The sequence below is a fragment of the Glycine soja genome, chromosome 10, assembly GCF_004193775.1.
Source record: "Glycine soja cultivar W05 chromosome 10, ASM419377v2, whole genome shotgun sequence".
Lineage (NCBI taxonomy): Eukaryota > Viridiplantae > Streptophyta > Magnoliopsida > Fabales > Fabaceae > Glycine > Glycine soja.
In genome coordinates, this window is record NC_041011.1 from 27,718,997 (window position 1) to 27,730,702 (window position 11,706).

The 11,706-nt window shown below is 36.7% G+C and overlaps 1 non-coding gene across 1 annotated transcript; it reads left to right on the forward strand.

Annotated features, from left to right (window-relative positions):
* The first annotated feature begins 11,156 nt into the window (after positions 1-11,156).
* LOC114372804 lies at positions 11,157-11,263 on the forward strand. The gene has a single exon (XR_003658367.1). It is a non-coding gene; the product is annotated as a small nucleolar RNA R71 (small nucleolar RNA).
* The last annotated feature ends 443 nt before the right edge of the window (positions 11,264-11,706 follow it).

The window sequence follows — 11,706 nt, forward strand, 5'->3', positions numbered from 1 at the left end:
GGAGAGGAGATCCAATTATCACAAACATTAAATAAAATACACTAGGACACTTATGGTGCTGAGTGAAAATTGAACAATTAGTCACATAATCAACTATAAAAACGCATTTATCGTATTTAGCCATTTTGCCAAAAATATAAGAGGGAGAAAAACATTGGACTATATATGGCCAAAAAAAACGCCTAAGAGTTAGAATATAAATATACTTTGCTGAATATGTAGCGCATTTATAGTAAGGCAAGCAACTGCAAAATTTGCACTGCTGTGACCCTTAATCCTTATTCTACTTCCACTTGTTATACTAATATATTTGTTTATAAGAACCCAAAACTCTCCCACCCACTCAAACAACGCAAAACGCAAAATTACGGAGTCCCCACTCTTCGCTCACATCAACAACATAAAACTCCTTTTTCAAATTTTTTACTTCCCCAAAAATAAAACGAAAAAAAAAAACCACCAATTCTAGTTATTCCTTTTCCAAACTTGATGTTAGTGTTTTCCTCATAAGAAATCCACCCACCAAATTCAAACGTGCCCCTGTTCTCCCCATGCGGGCCGTGCGCACAATACCTAAAACTGCGTGTATTCGCTCTCAGTACTTATTTTCTAACTAGTCTTGGACCCCGTCCATATGCACGGGTTGCTCTGCTTGGGCTCTTGGCAATTTTTTTTTAGTAATAAACATTTATTTGTATTTTTTTAAACTATTTTTTTTTTGAATAAAATTGTTCTTTTGTGCTGTTTCATTCTCTTATAAGTTTTGAAAATTTTCATTTCACCTTATTTAAGAAAAATGGTCAACAATATATGTAGTTAAAACACATATAAATTTGGACCCGATAATTTATTTTTCTAAAAAATAATATAATAATCTATAAGTTGGATACTTTACCTATTCAACTTATATTAATTAATAAATATGACATACACAATGAATTGTCATTGATCACAAAATATCATAATAAATTTATTATTTATTTAAAAATTGGTTTATAAGTATACTGGGGAAGAAATTATGATTAATTATGATGCAAAGAATTTTGAACAAATAATAAAAGTGGAGAGATATGAAAAGAATAATATAATATCACATAATTTTATGAGTTATTTTTTATTACATTTAAAAGAGTTATGCACTTTTTCCATGCATGTCAATTGTGAGTCCACTAACAAGTATTTTATCTCATTTTGGGCAGTGTACATTTTTTATATTTTATCTTTGGGTGGATAATGTGTCATCTCCGTATATTAGAAGGTTCTTATAAATTTTAGGAAGTCTAGCATATTTATTATTCTTTCAAAATGAATGCAAAGGCTTACACTTGATATTTTATTTTCTCTAACTAAATTATAAATGGAGAAAATGTTACATTTATATTGTTACTTCTATCACAAAATATTAACGTATAAATTAATTAATTTTTATAGAAAGTATAGAAAAGTTTTTCATAAGTTTAATAATAATTATTCTATAGCTATACTAAAAAAATCTAGATGGAGAAAAATTAAAAAAAATTGAAAAGAAATTAAACTTTTGAAATAACGTCATATAAAAGTTTCCTTACACTACTTGAATTGTTGATTATATTATTAAAATTTAATACGACACTAAAATTGTTATATCTATTCATTATATTGGTAATCTTTTGAAATTTGTGATAAGGAATCATCCTGTCATGGTATTAGCCAACTTTCCATGTTTTGTAAACTATATATTTTTATATATTATATATAATTGTGTGTTGAAAATACCAGAGAAAAGGACAGTGAGATTTTGGATATTGACGGAAGACATCATGTTGTAGAAAGTTTGTTTGAGATTTTGGATAATGGTTTGTTATTGAATGATGTTAGCAAAAGGTATGTAAAGAAAAGAAAGAGGGTGAGTTGTGCATTCCCTCCCGTTTGTTCTTTTGCACTAACTCTCAATTTTTTGTTGTTTGGTATAAGAATTTTGTGTATTGATAATATAATTTCTAAAAATTTTTAAATTTTTATTGGTTGTTGTTTTAAGGAATCTGTTATAATCTAAAATAGCTGAAGCTATATAATTGGGGACATTGGAATTTATGTGTAAAGAAATTGAAAAATAGTTTTAAAAATGTGAAATTTAATTAATCCAACTATAATTTAATTAATGAATAAGTTGGGCATAATTATATATTATTGATTTCACAAAATTATGATAATAAATTAATTATTTTTTATGATATTTTTCAAAGCTATATAGGGAAAAATTATAATCGATTGATCACAATGATAAAACTTTAACGAATAAATAAGAAGATGTGTTATTGTGTCTGAGATTAAATATATAACACTATTATATAATATGTATACTATAAAATTTAATTTAAAATTGACTAAAACATCAATCATAGGTATGAACGTAGTTAACACCTTTTTAAAAATGGCATTTACTAATCGATGCTTACTCTTGGTAAATATCCTCATGATGTAGATAGATATATGAAAATTTTCATAGTAGTTCCCCTGTTATTTTGCATTCGATAGATTTAAACGTGAAGTAGATTTAAACCATGAAACCAACACAAACCCATGATACAACACCAACAAAAGATCACGAAAAATGGAAGCTTAGAGTTCGAGGGAGAGAAGAATGGCGAGAATCTCTTACGACAGAGAAGAGAGACTTTTTTTACCTTTCCTACCTCAGAGAGTCTCTAATGGGATAACTTGTAGAGGTACTCGTTGTTTTTTTTTTTAGTGGTTTGCATCTTGGATTAGGACAACTCACTGGAGGGCACAGTAAGCAAGCGGACCCAGACTGACGCAATGCAAGCGGTCGCCATGCCACTCTCTCTCTCTACCAACATGACTGGAGGGCCTACAACTTCAACGTGTGTGTTAGTTGTAATTAAAAGTACGGGACAGTTGGAAAGGCAGGTTCAAGGTAAGGCGTCGAGTAATATAAAGGAAAATAAAGAATGAGTTCATTAATATTGTTTAGAAGGTGGAAAGTCTGCTGGGCTGAAAAGGCAGATATAATGAGTGTATTTTTAAAAGCATATGTCTTGATGAATAGAGAAATCCATGTTTCATGTATTTGTTTAGAACAATTATTAACTTATTCCTATTATTGTTGCATATGTTTGAAAAATTGTTTTGGTGGGAAATTAAAATTGTTAAATCCTATTTGCAATCTACTATGTCACAAGGTAGATTAAATAGTCTTACTTTGATTTCTATTGGAAAAAAATCAGAGAATCTTTATATGAATGAATTACTATTCATGAGCTCCACCACAAAGTGTGGCAACCTGCAACCTGCAAAAAGAAGAAGGTGAAGGCTAACTAAACATGTAATTGAGTTGGCAGCTTAACTCAGTGTTTCTGTTAAAGTCTCAGTTGCTTGGACAACAACTTATTCTACGCAACAGAGCATTTGTGATGACATCTCTAATAAATCTTCTTGGTGGGTGATGTGCCATCATTTTCTTCTATTTTTAAACCCTTTTTGCACCATTATAATTATTGATTGGTCTTAATTGTCAATTATTAGGCAGTTTATTATTGGCTCATTTAGCTAATTTGATGTTTTTAATCTAAATTTCAGGAATTAATGAAACATTGGGCTTAATCCGGATTTTGGTGTGGAATTGAAGAGGGCAAATAAAGCAGCGCTTACCTTAGTTAATTTCTAATTAGGAAATTTCGCAATTTTATTTTATGTTGTTCGTGTTTATTTCATTTTGGGCCAGAGTATTGTAATAGGGCCCAGTGACTTGAGTGACTCTTTTAATAGCTGCCTTGGGATTCGTGCAGGGCATATATTTCTGCTATGCTATTTTCATTATTCAGAGCTTTGGTTTTAGGTTTTCACGTTTTCTGTTCCCTTGTTACAGTTTTCGTTCTTAATGCAAATTTCCGTTTTCTGCTTCTAATTACGAGTTCATTCTTGCTTCTTCTTCTACTTTCATTTACGTTTCTGTTCATTTACATTTCTGTTCATTTACGTTTCTGTTCATTTTACGTTCTTGTTCATTTACGTTTCTGCTTCATGTTTCATTTGCGTTTTCTGTTTGAATCCATGGAAGGCTAGATTTTCTGGTGTTGTTTCCTTTTGAGGACGAAGCCCAACTCTCTTTGAGGTTTCGTTTGTAATGTGGTTTCCTGGCGTTTTCCCTTCACCAGTTATCCAATTTCGTGAATATTAATCAGTGCACGCTTCGTGTTCGATTAATTGCCTCTGAGCCTAACTTGCGTTCATGCTATGGACGAAGGGCTAACTGGTGTATGTGGTGCCTAATCACGTATTGAAACCCTAAGTTGATTTTTCGCTTAGTAAATTGAAATAGGGTTGGATTAAGTGGTTGACTGTTAGGGCGACGATTCTCATAACCCAGGATAAGAGAGTGGTTCTGAATCAGAGGAAACAACCGTTTTTAAATATTAGTAGTTTCGTATTCCATTTTATTTGTTCTGCTCTTTAATTACAAACACCACCCCTCTTCAATTCCACAACCAAAATCCGGATTAAGCCCAATGTTTCATTAATTCCTGAAATTAGATTAAAAACATCAAATTAGCTAAATGAGCCCAAATAATAAAACTGCCTAATTAATTGACAATTAAGACCAATCAATAATTAAAATGGTGCAAAAAGGGTTTAGAAAATAGAAGAAAATGATGGCACATCAAAACCCCCCATACTTAGCCTTTTGCACTCCTGAGCAAAATGAAACAAAGAACAAAATCTAAGGATATCAAAGGGAGACAAACAAAAACATTCACATATTTCTCAATGAACATCAAGGAATGAAAGGAATGGGTAACATCTAACATAAGGAGATCCAAAAAGTCAAGACATTCATGAAATCATCAAGCAACCCAATCATGGCAAAATAGTTAATCAGCTCAAGAATGAAAAGTGATAAAGCCTCACAAGATATACACTCTATCTCTCAAGTGTCTAGGCTACTATTTACCCTCAAAGCACCCATGAAAGCAAACACCACATAAACTTGGCAAGATTCTAAAATTGACAATCAACCCATAAACACAAGCACATGAGGATCAAAAGGTCTTTTAAGGTTGTAATGGGGCCAAGGACAAGGTATGGAAAAATATGGAATAAGTGGCTAAATCCCAAAGGGATAGAGGAGCAATGGGGAATAAGTGCATATTAAGAAAAAATAAGAAAATAAAAAAAATAAAGATAAAATTTAAACATGAAGAGTAGAACCAAGAGTTTCATCATTCTTGTGCCATTTAAGATCTTATTCACTCAACTTTATTGCTTTTCTTTTTCTTTTTTTCGAATTTTTTTTTTTACTCTATAGCCTTTGAGAAACAACATTTCATTCAGCATGTCCAACATTTAACCAATATACAATGTACATCAAGTATGGCCCAAAATACATCATGAAGCATAGCCAACAAAACAAGTTGTCCAATGAAACAAAAACCCCCCACACTTATTCCCAAAACAATTCCAAAGCTCCAAAATTCCTTAAGGATATGGTAATATCATGGTTTTTCACTTAAGGCTTGTAGTGAGCTTCAAAACAAGGAAAGGGAAACAAGGCTCAAAAGGGCTATCAAAGGAATTAATTCAAGGTAAGTCCATTTGGCTAGAAGCTTATAAGAATAAAATTGCCTTAATCATTTCCAAATATGCATGTGAATTAGGACGCATCAACAAGAATCAAGCCAAGGCTATTGTGCAAGCAATCAATGGGGCAAAACACACCAAATGATTATAATGATGGATGGCTCAAATTCTCACAAAGGTAAAATCATCACTTTCAAATTGAGCTTTCAAAACTATCATGACATGTAGAGAAGAATCAAGGATTTCAAGTCACAAAATGTCAAGAACTTTTATTTTCAAAACAATTACCCATTTCTTGAACATATCCTATAATTCAAAGAAAAACATGCAAAGTCGTACGTGCACACAAAATTGACCCAAAATATTAAACTGAAAATCCGACGAAACTAACAACATTAACAAATTAACACAACTAACAAATTAACAAAACCAACAAAACTAGCAAAACCAAATAACACTCCCCCCCCCCCCCCATACTTAAACAACACATTGTCCTCAATGTAGCACAATTAAAAGATTAAAAACAATTAAATCATCAAAGAGAATCGAACAAGTGTAATAAAAGAAAAGAAGGAGATAGGAAAAGAAAAACTCCCTAAGTCATGGTGGAGGAAGAGTAGGGTGGAGTAAGGAAGTCTCTTCCACCACTACGTCCACTAAAGAAGGGTTCGTGAGGAATGACTTAAGTCGATGTCCGTTGACCTTGAAGCTCTTGTTTGTGGAGTCGCTTTTGATCTCAACTGTACCATAAGGACAAACATTAGTAACAACAAAAGGACCAATCCACTTAGACCTCAACTTACCACTCATGAGTCCAAGCCTAGAATTATACAATAACACTTTTTGCCCAACCACGAAGTCTTTTTTAACTATCATGCTATCATGGAACTTCTTGGTCTTTTCTTTGTAGAACTTGGCATTCTCGTAGGCTTCTAGGCGGATTTCATCTAACTCACTCAGTTGCAACTTCCTTTCCTCGCCAACTTGATCCATAGAGAAGTTGCAAGTCTTCATTGCCCAGTATGCTTTGTGCTCAATTTCCACTGGAAGATGACATGCCTTTCCAAAGACAACCCGATAAGGAGACATTCCTATGGGTGCTTTGTAGGCAGTCCGATGTGCCCAGAGAGCATCATCAAGCCTGGTACTCCAATCTTTCCTGCTTGGCTGCACAATCTTCTCTAGAATTCTCTTGATTTCCCTGTTAGAAATTTCTGCCTGTCCATTAGTCTGGGGGTGGTATGGTGTGGATACCCTGTGTACCACCCCGTACTTTTTAAGCAGGGCATGCATTGTCCTGTTGCAAAAATGGGTTGCTTGATCACTAACAATTGCTTTAGGTACTCCAAACCTGCAAAACAGATTAGACCTGACAAAGTCTGCGACAACTTTAGCATCATTAGTTCTAGTGGGCTTGGCTTCCACCCATTTTGAAACATAATCAACTACAAGGAGAATATAAACATAACCAAAAGAGACAGGAAAAGGACCCATGAAATCTATACCCCAGACATCAAACAACTCACAGAATAGCATAGGTTGCTGAGGCATTTGTTGTCGCCATGTAAGTGTATTTCCTGCTCTCTGACACTGCTCACAAGTGCTGCAGATCTTCCACACATCTTTAACGATGGTGGGCCAATAAAAACCACAATCAAGCACTTTGCGAGCTGTCCTTTGAACACCCAGATGACCTCCCGGTGCGGAAGAATGACAGAACTGCAAGACTGAGTCAGTCTCATGATCTGGAATGCACCGTCTAATGACCTGATCACTGCACAATTTCCACAAGTAGGGGTCATCCCAAATAAAATGCTTAGCATCACTTTTAATCTTATCTTTTTGGTCCTTAGATGCTAAGGGAGGAAAAACAGAGGCAACTAAATAATTGACAATGTTAGCAAACCAGGGAGTAGAAAGAGAGTCAGAAATACTATACAATATATACAAATGATCATCCGGGAAATCATCCCGAATAGGTGAATCTGCATCAGAGACACGTTCGATCCGACTCAAATGATCAGCAACTAGATTTTGTGCTCCGCTCCTATCACGGATCTCAAAGTCAAACTCTTGGAGCCAGAGCATCCATCGGATCAACCTAGGCTTAGAATCAGCCTTCTTCAACAAGTACTTTAGAGCTGCATGGTCAGTATAAACAATAATGCGAGTACCAAGCAAATAAGATCGAAATTTTTCAAGAGCAAAAGTATGGCTAGAAGCTCTTTCTCAGTAGTAGTATAATTTGCTGGGCAGCATCTAAAGTCCTAGAAGCATAATATATCACCCTGGGCAATTTATCAATTTTCTGAGCAAGGATAGCCCCCAATGCATAATTTGATGCATCGCACATAAGCTCAAAAGGGGCTGTCCAATCGGGTGCCTGGATGATGTGGGTGGTAGTCAACGCTCTTTTGAGGCAATCAAAAGCCTCTTTGCATCTGTCATTAAAGTCAAACTCCACCTCCTTTTGCAACAAGTTGGATAGTGGAAGGGCTACTTTGCTAAAATCCCTTATAAAGCGCCTGTAGAATCCTGCATGACCAAGAAAAGATCGCACCTCTCGCACACAAGAGGGGTAAGGCAATTGTGAAATAACAGAAATTTTTGCAGGATCTACTTCAATACCCTTATTGGAAATAATGTGGCCTAAAACTATACCTTGCTCAACCATAAAATGACATTTTTCAATATTTAGAACAAGGTTAGTTTCAATGCATCTATTCAAAACTTTTTCCAAACTATTCAAACAACCATCAAAAGAGGATCCATATACAGTGAAATCATCCATAAACACCTCTATGCAATTTTCTAAAAAATCACTGAAAATACTAATCATGCACCGCTGGAAGGTACCAGGGGCATTGCACAGGCCGAAAGGCATCCTCCTATAAGCAAAAGTTCCGAAGGGGCAGGTGAATGTGGTCTTTTCCTGATCCTCAGGAGCAATAGTAATTTGCATATAACCAGAAAAACCATCAAGGAAACAGTAGTGGGATTTACCTGCCAGGCGTTCAAGCATCTGGGCAATGAATGGTAGGGGAAAATGGTCCTTTTTGGTAACCTGGTTCAGCCTCCTATAGTCAATGCAGACTCTCCAACTGTTCTGCACCCGAGTAGGAATCAGCTCCTCCTTCTCATTTCTGATCACTATGAGACCAGTCTTTTTCGGGACTACCTGGACGGGACTCACCCATTGGCTGTCGGAGATAGGATAAATGATTCCAGCTTGCAAAAGCTTGGTTATCTCCTTCTTCACTACATCAAGAATCACCGGGTTGAGTCTTCTCTGTGGCTGTCTTACTGGTTTAGCTCCATCCTCTAAATTTATTCGATGCATACATGTGGATGGGCTAATACCAGGAATGTCCGCCAGGGTCCAGCCTATAGCCTTCTTATGCTTCTTGAGAACTGACAACAACTGAACTGACAACAACTTCTCCTCTTGCTCATCAGCAAGGGAGGCAGATATAATCACTGGAAAACTCTTGCTATCATCCAAGTAAGCGTATTTTAAATATGATGGCAGAGGCTTCAATTCTGGTATGGTCGGCTGGACAGTGGTAGAAGGAGATGGTTTCTCAGCCTTTACCTCATAAAGAAAGTCAGAGGTATGTGTACTTCCTGAAACATGGTTAGTCCTATCTGACTCTATAAAATCAATCTCAAGAGGTAAAACACCACCACCATGCATGCAATCAATATCACTCTCAGATTCACTCTCAGCATCAAATTCAGACATATGATCAAGTACAATTTCAGACTCAATGCATGAAGAGTGAGAGGCATGCAGATTAGAATAAAGATCAGTCATGTATTCATCAACAACATGGTCAATTATTTCAGCATGAAATACAGAAAGATCTTCAGATGGGTATTTCATAGCATCCAGAATATTAAAATGAACAGTTATATCACCAAACTCCATGGACAGTGTGCCTGCATAAACATCTATCTTAGTTCTAGCATTTTTCATAAAGGGTCTGCCTAGAATGATGGGAACTGATCCTTGAGAAAATCCATCTTCCATATTCAAGATATAAAAATCAACAGGGAAAATCAGTTCACCAACTATAACTAAGACATCTTCTATGAAACCAACAGGATAGGCAACACTTCTATTAGCTAAATGAATTACCACATCAGTTGACTGCAAGGGACCTAGAGATAGAGAATTAAAAATCGACAGAGGCATAACACTAACAGAGGCTCCTAAATCTAGCATGGCATTGTCAAACTTACTATTCCCTATAATACAAGGTATGCTGAATGTACCTGGATCTTTGCATTTTTCAGGAATTTGAGGAACAGATTTACCAATCAATGCGGAGACATTTCTGCCCATGCTAATTCGTTCACTTCCTTTAAGCTTCCGCTTATTAGTGCACAGCTCCTTCAAGAATTTGGCATATCTTGGAATTTGCTTTATTGCATCCAACAGAGGTATGTTTACCTCTACTTTTCTAAATGTTTCCAAGATTTCTTTCTCTGCCTCTTCCATTTTTTTGTTGGAAACTGCTCTTGGAGGGAATGGAAGAGGGGAAATGTGCTGCTTCTGCAAATCAGAATTACCTGTTGAAGAAGATTCACCTGCACAGAAATTGTTAGGTAGATTTTTGTCATCACCTTTTTTTGGAATAGAGTGAAGTTTGGCAGGTTCATTTGCAGATGAGGAAGGTGCTACGGGGTGAGGTCCTTGACACTGCTTTCCCGACCTCAATGAAATGGCACTGACATTTTTGGGATTTTGGACAGCTTGAGAAGGCAGCTTGTCAGAATTCTGGGACTGTTGTTGATTCAATTGGGTAGCCAATTGTCCCATCTGATTGGTTAAGCTCTGAATGGAGGCTCTAGTCTCTTGCTGAAACTGCATGTTTTGCATAGTCATTTGCCTCACAAGTTCTTCGAGGGAAGGTTGTGGAGGGGCCTCAACTGTTGGTTGTTTTTGGGGTTGTTGCTGTTGTTGGATTGGTGGAGGAATGTATGGTCTGCTTGGGCCAGCAGCATTTTGGAAGGAAGGAGCAGGCTGCTGTTGTTGTTGTTGAGGGCTGGACCATCTGAGGTTAGGGTGATTCCTCCATCCAGGGTTGTATCTGTTGCTGGAGAGGTCATAATTGTTCTGCTATGGTTGATTTTGCTGCTGAGGTTGAAGAGGTCTATTGTAAATATTTGCAGCATAAGCTTCAGGCTGCTCGATTGCTCCAGGTTGCTGCATGGAAGGGCAAAGGTCTGTATGGTGGTCAGCAGAGGAGCACAAACCACAAACCCTTGTGACAGGTACAGATTTCTGATTCAAGGCCAGCTGGGTTACCAAGTTGACCAACGCATCCAGTTTGCCTTCAAGCTTCTTAGTTTCAGATGATGCAGATGGGTTTGTAGCTACCTCATGCACTCCTCTAATGACTATGGCATCATTTCTGGCACTAAACTGCTGGGAGTTGGAGGCCATCTTCTCAATTAAATTTCTAGCTTCAGCAGGAGTCATGTCTCCAAGGGCTCCACCACTGGCAGCATCTATCATACTTCTCTCCATATTACTGAGTTCTTCATAAAAATATTGGAGAAGAAGTTGTTCTGAAATCTGATGGTGGGGGCAACTGGCACATAGTTTCTTAAATCTCTCCCAATACTCATACAGGCTCTCTCCACTGAGTTGTCTAATACCTGAGATATCCTTCCTGATGGCTGTGGTCCTGGAAGCAGGGAAATTTTTTTCTAAGAATACTCTCTTAAGGTCATCCCAACTCGTGATGGACCTTGGAGCAAGGTAATACAGTCAGCCCTTTGCCACTCCCTCTAATGAATGAGGAAAAACCTTCAGAAATATGTGATCCTCTTGGACATCTGGGGGTTTCATGGTGGAGCAGACAATGTGAAATTCTTTCAAATGTTTGTGCGGGTCTTCACCTGCAAGGCCATGAAACTTTGGAAGCAAATGAATCAGTCCAGTTTTAAGAACATATGGGACATCCTCATCAGGGTATTGGATGCACAAGCTTTCGTAGGTGAAATCAGGTGCAGCCATTTCCCTTAGAGTCCTCTCACGGGGTGGAGGTTGTGCCATGTTCTCAGAATGTGCAAAATCAGAATGCTCAGAATCAGAATGCTCAAAATTATAATGCTCAAGAT